The sequence below is a fragment of the Elephantulus edwardii genome, unplaced genomic scaffold, assembly GCF_000299155.1.
Source record: "Elephantulus edwardii isolate Elephantulus edwardi_28Jun2011 unplaced genomic scaffold, EleEdw1.0 scaffold00011, whole genome shotgun sequence".
Classification (NCBI taxonomy): Eukaryota; Metazoa; Chordata; class Mammalia; order Macroscelidea; family Macroscelididae; genus Elephantulus; species Elephantulus edwardii.
In genome coordinates, this window is record NW_006399761.1 from 8,346,962 (window position 1) to 8,362,677 (window position 15,716).

General features: G+C 44.3%; 1 protein-coding gene across 3 annotated transcripts in view; it reads right to left on the bottom strand.

Annotated features, from left to right (window-relative positions):
* The window catches only part of NRXN1 (neurexin 1), a 1,383,864-nt gene that overhangs the window by 515,812 nt on the left and 852,336 nt on the right, over nt 1-15,716 (bottom strand). The window lies entirely within an intron of this gene.

The window sequence follows — 15,716 nt, forward strand, 5'->3', positions numbered from 1 at the left end:
AAAAAAAAAGAGAGGAAAAAAAGGAAAGAAATAAAGCAAGCAGGAAAAAGCACACAGGCTGGCGGAGCGAGCGGCTCTATGCAAATCTGCAGTCGCCAAACAGCAAATCACTGAAGCTGGGATGCAATGCAGAGGACGAGCCTATGTAACGAGGGAGGCTGACCGAGCTTCCCACAAAAATCGCCCCGCGTCGCCTCTCCCTGGCCTTCCCCGCGCATCCCGGGGACACGTGTGCCGCGTTGCAGGGCGCACCTCAAAAGGGACCCTCCCTCCTGCACCAGGTGACGATCTGCCTGGATGGCAAAGGCGAACGGCCCCCTTTTCTCTACCCCTACGGGCTTAGATGTAGCCGGTGTCTTCAGGGCGCACTCACATCTTTAAAAAGAGAAAGGCAGGCATGGGGCTCCTGTTACTGGAGCAAACTTATCCTTCCTGGCCAGGTGTTCGGACCCAAGCTGCTGAAGACGCCTCCTTGACACCCTCCACTCAAAGCTTCAGCTCTGATGACCTGTTAATCACACGTATCAGGAGTCCCAGCAAAGATTCCCTATATATTTGCCACGACAATATTCTGTCTCAAACGAGGCAGTCAAAGGGCATGGAGGACCAAATGGACAAGGAGGTTAAGGGACGGGTCAATGAGGGAGGAAACTGAAAAAATAGGAAGAGGAGGGTGGCCAAGAGCAGGAAAGGGGGGGGCGGAGATAGTGTGGCTGAGACTACTCCCATTACAGTTACACTTTAGGAATATTTTTACATTACATTTTAGGAATTGTTATGAACCCCAAGGACGCTCAACGCAAGCAGTGGAGCTGTGGTGGTCTTGTAGAAGGGGGCACGTTCCGTCATTTTTATTTGATCTTATCAATAAAACTGAGAGCTCTGATGAGTAAGATATTTGGAGCTGTGATGCCAACCCAAAGATGGGCAGTTCAAATCCACCAATTGCTCCTTGGGAGGAACAAGTGCAGTTTTCTCTGGTGGGATCTACAGCCTCTGAAAACCTGCTGGAGGATCAGCTGTGGGTTTCAACTGCCCTCTAGCTGACCAAGATCTCCAAATCACACCCCCAGGCTGACCATAGACCTGAGCCATTGCTCTATTCTGCACTGTCCTACGTATTGCTGATATGCTCAAGCCTGCTGGCATAGCCACTCTGACAATCAGGGGACAGAAATCCCCAAGTCTCCTGACATCTTCCCTTCCCCAAAGAGCACATTTATTATATTCTGATGGTGAAACACAGGCTGGTTGATCTGCAGCTGTGTCGTGGGTGGCAAACCCGCTAAGTCAACAACACACACCCAAGAGTAGACTTGGCAAGGAGGCCCTTGGTCACGTCATGGGCATTTGCTGCTAGGAGTTAGGGCTAGGATTGAGATACTGGCCAGATTTCCCAAAGATAAAACTCAATGAGTGTGTTTGCGCTTGGATTGAGACATTAGCCAGATTTCCCAAAGATAAAAAGCTGTGCCATGTGTAGTGGCTGGAAGGCATTCATTCATTCATTCATTCATTCATTCATCTCTCTCTCTCTCAAAGCTAAAGCCAATTCTAAGCACCCATCACTTCTCAATGTCTATGCAATTTTTTTTTTTCAGCAAACAGAAATTCATGTAATGAAGGGGGGGTTGTTTCTGAGAGGGTTTTATTTAAACAAACTACCCAGATGGTCAATTAATTTTATCTATTGTTTCCTTGATCAGTAGGTCAACCCTGGAACTCTAAACAACTTCCACCATCTTTCAAGCAATCAAGCACACCACAGTCTTGTCCAAAGGCTATCCGACTGTGTTGATTATGCTTATATACAAGCAAAACTTACACTGAAACAGTTAGGCATACTAGAGGTGCCTGTCTCTCGTTCAATCCGACGCATCTCCCAATGTCAAGGAGCAGCCCCAAGACTAATAAGCACATTTTACACTCTGTGTCTTACACCTTGCCCTCCTCCCCAGGCCCCTTCCTTTTCATTTTGTTGTTTTTAAGCTGAATATCTACATTGATTAGGGACCTCTCCAAAGTACTGGATAGCAACGGTGTCTCTCTGGAGACTGAGGTGCGTCTGATACAGGCTCTGGTCTTTGCAATCACTTGTTATGAATCAGAGAATTGGACAATGACTAGGAAGGATAGAAGGAGAAGTGATGCCTCTGAGCTGTGGTGCTGGAGAAGAGTACTGAATGTACCATGGACTGCCAAGAAAACAAAGATTCATCCTGGAGAGGGTTAAACCAGGCTGCTCCTTAGAAGCAAGGATTCTGGGGCTTCGTCTGACATACTTTAGACATGCTGTAAGGAGGGACCGGTCCTTAGAGAGGAACATCATGCTTAGGAGGGTGAAGGGACAGCGCAGGAGGGGAAGACCCTCTATGAGGTGGATTGATTCAGTCACTGGGGTAATGGCAGTAGGTGTGTCAGAGGCAGTGCGATTGGCACAGGATAGAGCAGGGTTTAGGGCTGTTGTACAGAGGGTCACTATGAGTCAACAGTGACTTGATGGCACATACAAGCAACAACAACATCTACATTGACTAGTAAAGGGTTTATCAGAAATTTTAAAGAAAAGTATCAAGTCAGACTTTAAAAGAATTAAAATATCCCAAAAGAACGCTTTTAGAACCGGAGGTCCAGATGTGAAGCTGACATTGTTACACAGGTGTTAGCAGAGTGGGGGCAGTGGATGAAGAATTAAGATGTGTCTGGGTTCTCGGCTCTGCCATTTACTGGCCAGGCCATACTTGACTTGGCCTCGCCCTGAGACTCTGCAGCTTCCTTTATAAAATAGTCATGCTCTTTTCTTTCCTAATAGTCCCATTGGGCATGAAAGATACAGTGCAATTTAAAGTCAGAATGCTTTAAAATGCATACCTCGGAGACATGGCCGGTTCTGGCCCAGACCAGCACAATAAAGCAAATATTGCAAGAGAATGAGTCACACAAGGTTTTAACAGTGTGCATAGGCTGTCTTTGCACTATACTGTAGTCGAGTAAATGGGCAACACTGTTGTTGTTTGCCACTGAGTTAGAACCAACCCACAGCTGACTCCTGCAGGTTTTCACAGGTAGTAAATGGCACAGAAGATTATCCATCCTCCTTCTGAACAGCAACTTGTGGATTTGAGCCATGTGCCTTTGAGACTACCGCACAGCTTCAGTAAGCGTGCAATGCTTCTGCTGTTACTGAGAACCAACCACTGAGTAGGAACTGACCCATCGCTGACCCTCCTGCAGCTTTTTGGAGGCTGTTAATTGCACTGGAGATGACGGACCATCCTTCTGCAGGACAGCTGGTGGATTTAAACCATGTGCCTTCAGGATTGTGGCCTAGTTTCTTACCCATAGGCCACCAGAGCCCACTGCCTTCCAGGAGGAACCGACTCATGGCTGCCTGTCCAGCAAACTTCTACTTCCAGAGATTATAAATCACAGCAGAGGAGATTGGCCTTCTTCTGAGGAGCAGCTGGTGGTTTTGAACTGCCTGCCCTGGGATTAGCAGTACAGCTCGCTCCTTATCCACTAAGCCATCAGAATTCCCTCCCCCAAAACATCTTCTTGTGAGAATTACCAAAATGTGACACACATCAAAATGAACACATGCTCCTGTAAGAATTACACCTGATTATTGCTCTGCTCAGTGGCACAGGGCTCTGCAGACGCAGACCTTCAGTTCATACAAAAACAATTTGTGAAACACAAAACGAACTATTTGTGAAATGCAATAAATTGGGGTGTAATAAAATGAGAAATGCCTCTGATCCCCACAATGGTGGCACCAGGTTCTAGGAGATACATCTGCACTATCCCATTCTCTTCCATCTACAGAAAAATGTGGACAATTGCATTTTCCCTAACACCTTGATACATACAGTTAATTTAGCCTTCTTCCCTCCCTAACTAGATTGCAGATTGCTGAAAAGGAATCAAGGCCTCCTACTTACTCCCCCTAGTGTCCAGTAGAGGTGAAGCATAAATTAGCATAGCAAAAAATGTGACTCTCTTGATTGCTGGGGAAAGGGTGGAGTTACCAAAGGTGGTTTGTAGAAATTAAAGCTACAGAACAGTGTAAAGTAGATGCTGATGGAGCATTCCAGGAAGAAGGGGCTCCCCCCACCCCCGCCCGACTGTTTAATAATGTCTGGGGCCTCAGGAGAAAATGATCCAGGGAAAAAGGACAGATCAGAAATCTTCATTTTACAGGCATGTCAAAAGCCAAAGAGAAAAAACAAAACTGTTTATGGCCGCAACAAAAGAAGAAATGGCAGCTGGAGTCTTAACAGGAGGTAATCCAGGCCACCTTTAGTTCCTGTGTGGACGATGCTATACTGATGCAGTATTAGTTATAAAAGGTTGTAATTTGGTCAAACAAGGAGGAATTCTCCAGCCAGGGAGAGAGAGAGAAATCTTGTTAGCAAATGCATGCCTAGTCTTGACAGAACCAAAGAAAACTGAGCTGAGTCTTGACGTTTTGCTACTAGTCAGTCCTTAGGTGCTTAAAATTAACTCCGGGAAATGAGGGAACTGTGGGGGCTACATAGTAAGGGACTGTGCTACAAATTCAGAGGTCTGAGGTCCGACTCACAACAACACACAACAGCACCAATTGTTACACACGGGTGTAAAGGAAAATTTTGGTGAAATCATTATTCAAGGTAATGTTTCAAGATAAGTTTGGGCAATTTTTCATAAAATCTAATCCCAACGGGGTACGTGAATGAACGGAGCTCTGGTGCCCTGGTGGTGCAACCATTAAGCGCAGTGAAGCTAGTTGAAAGGTTGGCTGTTTGAAACTCGGAGTGCATCCTGGGAGAAAAGATCTGGTGACCTTCAACCAGCAAGATTCCAGCATAGCTAAGTTCACTGTGAAGTCAGTGACCTACAATCGCAACATCATGTGAATCCAAAAGACTTTCTCTACCCTTTAACCCAAGTAATGGGGTCTTGGCACAAGCAGTGCCAGGAGAGGGCACAGAACTAATGCCCTCAACTGTTAAGGAAACCTTTATAGGGAAGGTCTGCTGATGTACTGAAAAACTACTCCCTGGTGATCCTGGGGTGCATGGTTCTAACCTGACACACATCATGTCTCTGTGACTCAGACTTGACTCAAAGGCGACTGGATTTAAGAAGAGAATTAACATGTGCTGAATTCATAAATGCAGAGTTTTAAATATATAGTGAAAGCTGGAATGAAGGACAGAAATGTTTGCATCCTGGCAAAGCTTGCAACACCCAGAAAAAACAAGGCAACCCTGCTGGGTTCTGGCTCTCACAGGTTCCAGAGGATTAAACGATTTAACCATCGCAATCACCACACTGTGTGCTGTTGAGGCTATTGTGTGGTACTGAGTTGGAACCAACTCCTAGCTGACCCTGCAGCAAGTTTTCAGACGCAGTAAATTGCCCGTCCTCCTCCTGGGGAGCAGCTAGTGGATTTGGGTCATGCAGGTTTTGGGGGGACTGCAGTGCAGCTTCATACCACACAGGTGCCACGGAGGTTAACCATAGAGTCTGGCAGTTTGAATCCACCAGCTGCTCCGTGGGAGAGAGATGTGAATTTCCATAACCATTTTGCAGCCTTGAATGTCCTAAGGACTGTCCTACTCTGTCCTATGCAGGGTCACTACGAGCCAGCATTGACTCGAATCACAGTAGATTTAAAAGATCTTAGTCTTCGAACGTCACTGTTGTGTGCTGTTAAGTCAGAACCGACACACAGCTGAGCCTTCAGGGGGTTTTCAGAGGCAGGACATTGCCCAGGAGAAGCAGCTGGTGGATTCGAACTGTGTGTCTTTGAGATTACAGAGCGGCTATTTACCACCAGGCACCAGAGCTCTGCACTCCCAAAGGCACGCATGCCATCTCCTTCTGTGGGTTTTACTGCCTCTGAAAACTCACTGGAGGGTCAGTTATGAGGCAGTTTAAACTTGATGGCATAGAAAAACCACAATAACAAGAAGTCATCAAGTTTTAAGATAAAGGTGAAATGTCACTGTCACTGAAATACTGTCCTGAAATAATTGCTGCAGAAACAAAACCCACCACCAAACACATTACTTGCAAGGTTGATTTTTTTCTGTTCTTGTTTCTGAACAACAAAGAGCAGAAGGTAGAACTTCCCTGAGCTTCCAGAAGAGTCTCTAAGAGTTTCTGAGCCTATTTAGTAATAACTGTGTCTGTGGCAGCTATTGGACCAGGTCCTCCTCCTGTTAGGACCAGTACTTGGGTGAACTCAAGACAAAGGAGTTCCTGCTTACCTGCTTCTAGAAGGGCGATTAGTGAGATTTACCACAAACTACCTAAGAGTCGTGCATCTCAGATGGTCCTAGGTCAGTTTGCAGTCAAATGCTTCAAATGAACCAAAGGGAAAGTAGCCTGAGGGGCTCAACAGGTCTGAGAAATGCGGGCTAGTTTGAAAGCAGAGGGCAAAGAAGAGAGACAATAAAATGAAAGCGTGGAGAAATGGAAAATCAACAGGTCATTTAAAGATTTTTTCATGGACCAAAACAAAGGGGGGGACGGATAAAATCTGTCTCAAGAAATGGACTGATTTGTCAGGCAGACACATACACTCTCTGTGTTCTTATATCTTTGTGAATCCTGACAGCCCAGTGTTGGTGTGTTGCTGTTAGGTGCCTTCAAGTCCAGAATGACTCATAGCGACCCTATGCACAACTGCCCTGAACCCTGTGCTAACCTGTGCCATCCTCACAATCTCTGACACATTTGAGCCCTTTGCTGCAGTCACTGTTACCCTGCGGAGGGTCCTGCCTTTGCTGCCCCTCCAGCATCCCAAGCATGATGTCCCTCTCCAAGCAATAGCCTCTCTAGCAACATGGCCAAAGTATGTGAGATGAAGCTTTCTCATCTTCGCCTCCAAGGAGTAATCTGGTTGCACCTTTTCCAAGACTCTGTGTTTGTTCTCTTGGCAGTCCATGGGATATTCAGAACTCTTCTCCAACACCACAGTTCAAAGGCATGGGGGGTTAGAATTTTTAAATAGCAAAAGAAGACATGAATAGCTGCAGAAGGGAAGTATATTAAAACCCACAGGCAGCACCAATCATTTAAAAATGCAAAGTGTGGAGCGTGTCAGTCTTGTTATTTTTTTATTTCCAATGACATCAGCACAGAGAAAAGATGAAGACCTGGCATATGCATCTACCTGTATTTCTCAATTGGGCCCAAGGCAGGGGTTGGGGGTAGAAAAAAGAGGAAGAAACAGAGGAGGTTGTGTCAAGAAGTATGTCCAGATCTCTCGTGGTTTAATCCCTAGAGAGTTGTTCTTAAAATACATGCATTTCACTCTCTGGCAGTTTGAATCTACCAGAGTCTACCAGCAGCTCTTCGGAAGAAAAGCAGACTGTCTCTTTATACCCAATTGACTCTGGTGGCTTGGTGGTAAAGATTTGCACTGCCAACACAAAGGTACGTGGTTCAAATCCACCAGCTCCCCGGTGGGAGAAAGATGGGCAGTCTCCTCCTGTACTACTGCCTCTGACAAGGTGCTAGAGGGCCAGCTTTGGGTTGGCTCCGTCCCCTTGGCCATGACTGAGTTACTGAGTGTAGGAAGCCATCCTGAGTAGATCTTAACTCTGCCACTGATAACACTTTTGACATGCAGCCGCCACCCCTGTCCTTCTCTGGGACTATGCCTACCTCTTAAATCAGCACCTGTAAATCAACACCTTGGGGCACGCCACCCCCTCTCTTTTGTAAACTGATAACCTAGGGCTGGTTCTCTGGCAGCCCAGCCTACTCCGCTGACTATTTATAGCAGAATTCATCCAATAAACTTGAGGCTTGATCAGAGAACTTTGTCTGGCCTCCTCTCTCGTGCCCCTGCCTCTCTCCCCCTTTTAATCCGCACAGGTCCCGCTCTAGAACATGTGTGAACCCGCAGGTCGGTTTCAACTGAGCATCACTTGTTCGGATGTTCAAAGTTTCCTCACGGCTGTGCCCTGGTGATGGAAGCCCTGGGTAAAAATGTTCAGCAGCTAACTGAAAGGTGGGCAACTTGAGCCCAGGGGCACTGAGTAGGAGAGCGAAGCGGCAGCTTGCTGCTCTATTTCAGCCCTGGGAACTGTAAGGGGCCAGTTCTACTGTGTCCCACAGGGGTGGCTCTGCATCTGAACTGACTCATATGAAAGTAATTAAGGCACCCTGAAGGGGATTTTAAAAAATCAAAAGAGCAGAGAAAGAGCACTGAATGGGAAAGATAATCTTCTCTATAGCTATACACTTAGATAAAACCTACAGCCTCCACAGTGATAGAACAGAGGAAAGGGGAGTGGTTCGGGTGTGAGATCCTGCTAGGGACAAACTGTTTATGAGTTCTGCTGCTACAGGCAAGGTTCCAGTTTCCAGTCTACACAGAAGTACATCTGAAGAAAGGTCTGGCCATCCATCCGTCTTTGAGAAACCAGCCTCTGAAAATCCTACAGCACACAGTGTTCTGCTTAGACACAGGAGGAGTCACCACCGAGCCGGAGGCAGTGGTCCTGGTGGGAGGAGGCATCGATTCTTCTGCCATCTTTATCTACTGTCCAACTCTCAGTAGAATACCAAGTGACTGAAAAGACCATGGTCTGAATCAAGCACACCTTAGTCCTCAAACTACAGTAATCTGGAGACTGTGGTTGAATCTGATAATCCCCACCACGCACAGGGATTCTATTTTGAGCATCACTGCCCAGTCCGAATGCCAAAGTCCTTGACACTGGTTTTAATCACCAAAGTGTAGATCTTTCCCTTATTCACCTTTTTTTATCCAGTCATCTCTCTCTTTTCAGGTAATTCTATTAAACAGAGCAGTGTACAGTTATTCTACTTCTTCAGAAGCTTCAGCATGCCCTGCCACAGAATCTTCCTGATCTCATCTCACACCACGTAACTGCAAAATCACCTTCTTCTTGTTGTCTGACACCGCTGAGCTGGGATCGACTCATATCTGACCCTCCAGTGGGTTTTCAGAGGAAGTTTAATCACACAGGAGCCGCTGATGGATTTGAACTGTGAGCCTTTAGCTTGGTGGTGAAATGCCTTATTACCATTCAAACATAGAAAGGAATTCAATTCTACACCTTGAATGAACTGAGTAGGTTTATCTGAGAGCTCTCATTTGAGCTCTATTCAGTTCAAAACAAACAGTTCCGCTTTTCGGCTTTCGGCTCGGAGGAGGCCTCGGTGCAACTTTCTTCGGTCGTCCCGCATCCGGGTTCATCCGACACCAGCCGCCTCCACAAGCCGCCCAAGTTTGACCCCAACGAGATTAAAGTCGTGTACCTGAGGTGTACCGGTGGGGAAGTCGGTGCCACTTCCGCTCTGGCCCCCAAGATCGGCCCCCTGGGTCTGTCTCCAAAAAAGGTTGGTGATGACATTGCCAAGGCCACCGGTGACTGGAAGGGACTAAGGATTACAGTGAAACTGACCATTCAGAACAGACAGGCCCAGATTGAAGTGGTGCCTTCTGCCTCTGCCCTGATCATCAAAGCCCTAAAGGAACCACCCAGAGACAGAAAGAAGCAGAAAAATATTAAGCACAGTGGAAATATCACTTTTGATGAGATTGTTGGCATTGCCTGGCAGATGCGACACCGGTCTTTAGCCAGAGAACTCTCTGGAACTATTAAAGAGATCCTGGGAACTGCCGACTCTGTGCCGTCACCCTCATGACATCATAGAAGACATCAACAGTGGTGCTGTGGAATGCCCAGCTAGCTAAGGAACTACAGATGAAAATATTTCAATAAAGGATTATTTGTTAACAAAAAAAAAAGTTCCTAAATTAGGACCGAGATATTTTGATGTCAGAAGAGTAGATAAGAAAGTGTGACTTACAGAGGTCTACTTTCTGGGTGAAGTCTTCTGTTGTTGTTGACTGCCGTCTAGTCAAGCACGACTCTATGAACAAAAGACCTAATGTCTTCACAAACTGTCATCATTTCTCCAAGTTCCTAGAGTTTCCAGAGGCATGTGGTTTAGGAAGTGGATGCCACTCCTGCTTCCAAACCTGTTTACAACTGGGCGCTCCACCCAACACTGTCCACATTGGGAAACCATTCTGGTATTTGATCCCCCAGTGGTCCCATGTTCAGCATCACAGCAACCCAGGTTACCACATACAGCACACTGACAAAGAGTGATGTGCAAAGTAGAAGAGTGTTCCTCCAGATATAACAACACTAGTTTCACTTAGCAGTGCTTAAGTGTCCTCAAGTCGAATACGACTGAAAGTAAGTTTTGCACAAAAGACCTAAACTCTGTTCTGTGACTAACATTTCTGTACATAACTTTGTTCTATAACTACTGTAATTTCTGTACATTTAGAGGGTTTGTAAAGTTTAGAGAATTTGTAGTTTCCAGAGGTATCTAGTTTAGGAAGTGGATGCCACTCCTGCTTCCCAGCATATATCAGTCTGGAAGCTCATCCAAACCCTGTACGTAATGGGTAACCATGACGGTATGTGACGTGGAACAGTGTGCAGCATCACAGCACACGCAAGATTCTCGGGCATGGGAGTCTGGATGGGCAAGAAAAGGGAGTTTTGGGGGTCATGTGCTTCTTGGGGGTCCTGTCTGATGGGTAGTATTGCTCTTCCCCCTCCCAAGAGTGGGGTCCTTGAAGCTTTGCCTACAGTTTAAGTCTGCTCAAAGGCATTGGCTTAAAACCCCGCAGGGGGAGGGGAGGAGAATGCAGCCAGGGGCCTGGAAGACTCCACTCTGGGACTTTGTGGCTTTTCGCTTGTACATGGTGGTCCAGATGGACAAATAAAGAGAAGTCTTCTAGCCCTAAAACATCTTCTCCACCCAGCTTTTATATGCTTCATCTCCATTTCAATTTCTACCACTTTCCTCCAAAGTCAACTTTGGATCCAGTCACAAAAACATCTTCCTTTTCCCTCAACAAACTCCACCTTTCTTCTTCTCTCACTGCCCGCCCCCTCCCCATTTCCTCCCATGGCCCATACAATTATCTCTTCAAAAGCTGTCTTTTTCTCCTTTTGTCCTTCCCCTGTCAATACCTCATTCATTCTTCCACCAAGTTCAAACATCTCTTTCTCTGCTGGAAACTCTTCTGAACTCTGTGGTTTGCTATCTTCTCAAGTACAGAGAGCCATAAATATCTACAGAAATACCCAGGCTATGTAAGGGCGGCTTCCTCATTGAGGTGCTGAAGGAAGGAAGTCTCTAAGGCACTGATTAGGTTCATCTCCATGCTGAGAAGTTTCAAACAACCAAACCAACAAAGGGAATAAATCCTCTTCAATGTGCCTTCGCAGCTTTTTGGAGAGTTCTTGTTGTCTTAAAAATGTAAGACTTAAAGGGTGGATTTTAATTTGAATGCTAAATAAAATGACGATGAAAAAGAATGAAGTTCGTTGATATCTTTTTCCACTCGTGTTAATAAACAAACATCCCTCTTCCCTATTCTTTGTTAAAGAAAAAGGAAAACACAGGCAACTCATGAAGCCTAGATGCTTGCTATCTAGTTAAACTGCAGAACAAACATTTATAGCCTACTTATAAATCCTTGAAAATAGGATATTTTTGTGGGAATGTTGATGTCATCTGTCTATGTCAGGGGAAACTGGTCATTGGGGCACAGGACCAGGAATATCTCTCTGAAAGGGCCAGGAGTGGTAAGAATAGCATAGCTCCTCACTGTACCAGAGTAGAAGGCAGATAAAGAGCCCACAACCCAGCCCCATGGTACCTCTAGAGCCACATCAACAACAAGAGGTTCTGTTATTCGTTGCTGACTTATAGTTATGGTACCAACAACGGGGTTTATTAGGGAAGGCAGCTGGAGAGTGGAGGAGGCAAAGAGTATCACTCAATGCAAACTCAAATTTTAGCCAAGTTGTACCCAAGCACAATTCTTTAATAACTCCAGGCTCCAGTTTCCGTCAAATCCAAATGATCAAGCAAGTTTTGCTCCAGAATAGTTATATATATATATAGCTAGCTGCTTCTTCAAACATGTAGCAAGCACAGCCAAACCTTTAACCGTGGCCACCACAAATGCAGGAAGGCTCAGGTCACGCCTTGCCACCGTTTGCCTACAGCAATGACACAGTCTCTCTACCATCATGGTCTTGCCACCAAAAGCCTTGCTCACTTCAAGCCTTGCTGGTCTCATGCCTTTCTGCTCATTGTGGGAAGCACTCTTTCACTTATCCTAGTTCCACAGCTGTTACTGATTTGCAAGACTGTGTGTCTGCAGTTAAGGCAGCTGGATACCAGAGGCAGCTAGGTAATGGCTAAAACAAGCCAACATTTATGTTAATACAACATCATTTTAACTACAATGAACCAAATAAGATCACACTAACAAAACGTATAATCTGACCTATTTATTTTGTGGTGAATGACAGAGGATTAAGTTACAAGTGTCAGAGTCTTTCAGGGGTTCAGTTCAAGTTATATCTTTACCCCTCAGAGGTCAAGACTCTTCAAATATTTATTTCAAACTCCATAGTCTATGCTCCAAACCATTTTCTCTTAAAAGAGATCCTATTCTTGAAACTTGTATAAGCAACACACGACCTCAGAGACTTGTAGAGGTAATTATTAGTTGTGTTATTTTTAACTGTCTTCTTCTTTTGTGAAAGAATGACTTTGCCTCAGACTTCCTCTGTCCTACTGCTGAGATGATTCCCCCAGAGAATGGTATGTTTATCTTGACAGGTGTTACTGGATCTGCAGACCTCTGTGGAATTGTGTCTGGCGGCATCCAGGTACAGTAGAAAACACTGCGCCTGCAAACTAATGAATTCACTTCATTGCATTCTAAATAAAATAAACCACACAGTGAGAGGAATTAATCTACTAATGTCTTCCTAATGAAGCTTTCATTAGGCATATGGTGTGGTCTTCAATATTTAACAGAGTGTAGGTATTAAAACACAGCATTTCTGATGATTTTTTAAATGCAAACCTGATGATTTCCTTGTATATTCTTTTCAAATGAACTAGTTTACTCTCAGACTGCTTTAAACGTCAAATCAAAGAGATACAGGAATCATTTCTAGATTTAAAGAGACTTTTTTTTACAAAGGCATAAATATATATTATGTATTAAGTGTCACTAAATATATAAATTAAAACTAGACTTGTGACTGCCATTTTTAAGGAAAGAAGGAATATGTCATTTGCTGTACACTGTGAAGTTCTATCTATTAATAAAATCAGGACAATTTTGAGGGTAGGACTGTTTTAATGAGCTCCAATTAACATTTGTTTATTTTAAAGGTGCACTACTTTTTCAGATGACTTCAAACTGTGAAGTTGGAGAAGGGAACTGAATAGCCAGCCCATGGACTGTCAAGAGAACGAACCCATCTGTCTTAGGGGGGAGACAATGGGTGCTCCTTGATGGCCAGGATGGGGAAACTTCGTTTCACACACTTTGAGAATGTTAGGAGGGACTGGTCTTTGGAAAAGGATATCATGCTGAAAAAGATGAAGAGGTAGAGGAGAAGCAGAAGACTTCCAAGGAAGTCTCTCTGGAAGGCAGGACACAGTGACTGTGACTATGTGGGGGCGGGGGCAGGGGGGGAGACCGTGAGGATAGCACAGGAAAGGACAAGGTTCAGAAATGCTATTTCTAGGGTCTTTACTAGCCATAACCACTGGCAGAGCACGTAACTTCACAGCCTAGTAAACACTGGCTGTACTTGTATTTAAAACTATATCCTTTAATTGATAATGGACGATCATGTTCAAAGTAACAAAATTAGTACTCCTTTGTTTTGGTAATAGTTTATCATTTCCAAAGAAAAATTCACAACAAACCGCCCTCCAGAGATGCATTATGTGACTGGTTTGGGGTTTTGGGGGTTTTTTTGGCATGTGCTTTCCTATCCCAGGAACATACAAAAGGCTCCAAAGAAGCCCTACCCTCATTGTTCCACTCAGCAGAATTTTTAAATCTCATTTCAGATTCCCAGGTTAAAAAAAAAAAATCTCTCTCTTGCTTTGGCATAATAACTACAGTTTCCAACTGAGACATGAAGAGCTTATCAGGCCTGCATTTCACCATTATTATTTAAATTGATTGATTCCTACTCTCATTGAAAGCCACGTTTCACAGTGACAAGAAAAACTGACCTGGTCAAAGGAGAGGAAAGGTGGATTCTTTCTCCATCAACAGAAGCAGCCAGAAACAGCACAAAAGTGGTGCATTATGAAGAAAAGCAATTTCCTACTTGAGGGATTAGACCACTTTTGTATTGTTAAATCAAAGTGTTGGTGTCTTTTGTTTTTTGTTGTTTTGTTTTTGTTTTTGTTTTTGTTTTGTTTTGTTTTGTTTTAGGGAGGGGAGTTCTGTTTTCAAGTAATGCTGATTCCCTCCCCTCCATTTACATATATAGTCTCTCAAGACTACAAGAGACCTCCCCTCAACACATGCCTTTCAGCCAATCACTAGTAGAGATTAACAAAACCAAACCAAAACATAACCAAGTAAACTCCTTTACATTGTGCTGCTTTTAAACAATTCTTTCCACAACCTGGGTGGGTGGGTGGAATTACAATGCTACATAAGCTCCAGATAATAGCTTTTTAACAAGAAAGCTTTTGCGCTGATACAAGAGCCTTTCTTTTCGTCCTCTAGAAGAAACAGACGTGATGCTTCTTTTGAAGCTGTACACATTTGCTGGTAGTAGGGAAGTGAAGAGCATGACACTTCAGCAAACGTCTGCTTTACCGTGGAGTTTCAGGACAGTATTAATTACTGCTAACAGTCAGTAATAAATTCATGCTTGTGAAGATGTGTAGTGGACGAATGTGTTAGAAGAACATCATGTGAACACCTTCATCAATTTAAACCTCATTTACATTGCTCAAAGAGTAAAAGAGACCTTTAAATAACGCAGTCAAATGTTACTTACATATGTAAGATGTGACAATTCGCACAGTCCTTTAAAAAAAGAAAATTATTGAGCCCTGTTTAAGAGCACTGCACATTTTCTTTGCTGAAAACTGCCATTCTGTATCATGAAAAACCAAAGTTCCATAACCAATAACAGGGTGGGGGAGAAGCCTTATAATTCCTTTCACAATACTCTTCTGTTGTCCAGTTCGCTTGGTCTAGAGTTCGACATTCTATACTTTCTATCAAATTCCCAAGGAACCATCGGTGACTGGTGGACAGGCTAGCTTTTATTTTAATATTACATGATGCCACTGTTGTAGAATGGGACTGTCCTTGGGGTTGGGGAGAGACTGAGTAAGATGGGTTCAATAATGTATACTGCACTGAAACAGAGGAGGGAGAAAACTGTTTAAAAGAGATATATAACTAGGTATTTCTGTCATCACAGGAGACTAGAGCGAGGGCTACATGGTGGAGGGGACCTGGGGGAGGGTTTGTAAAACAATGAAAGAATCTTTTCTTTTACTTTTCCATAATTTTTGGACTCATGTACTTATAACTTGTTAGTCAAATTTGTGTCTTCTAGGTTGCAACACCCCCATGATACATCTTCAAGGATATGAACATGTACAGCCAAGCACAATCAATAAGAGTGCATCTAAATTCCAAAATCAATCTCCATAACAGTCTATGTGTTTCCTACTGCCAAAGGGGCCCTTTAGAGTAGTGAGAGAAGATCTTCACCCTGAAACCCACAGCGTCCCTTTTCAGCAGGAAGTAGCTAAGAGAATACACCATCCCCTTTTCCTTAAGACTCAGGGTGAAGTCTCTCTCAGGG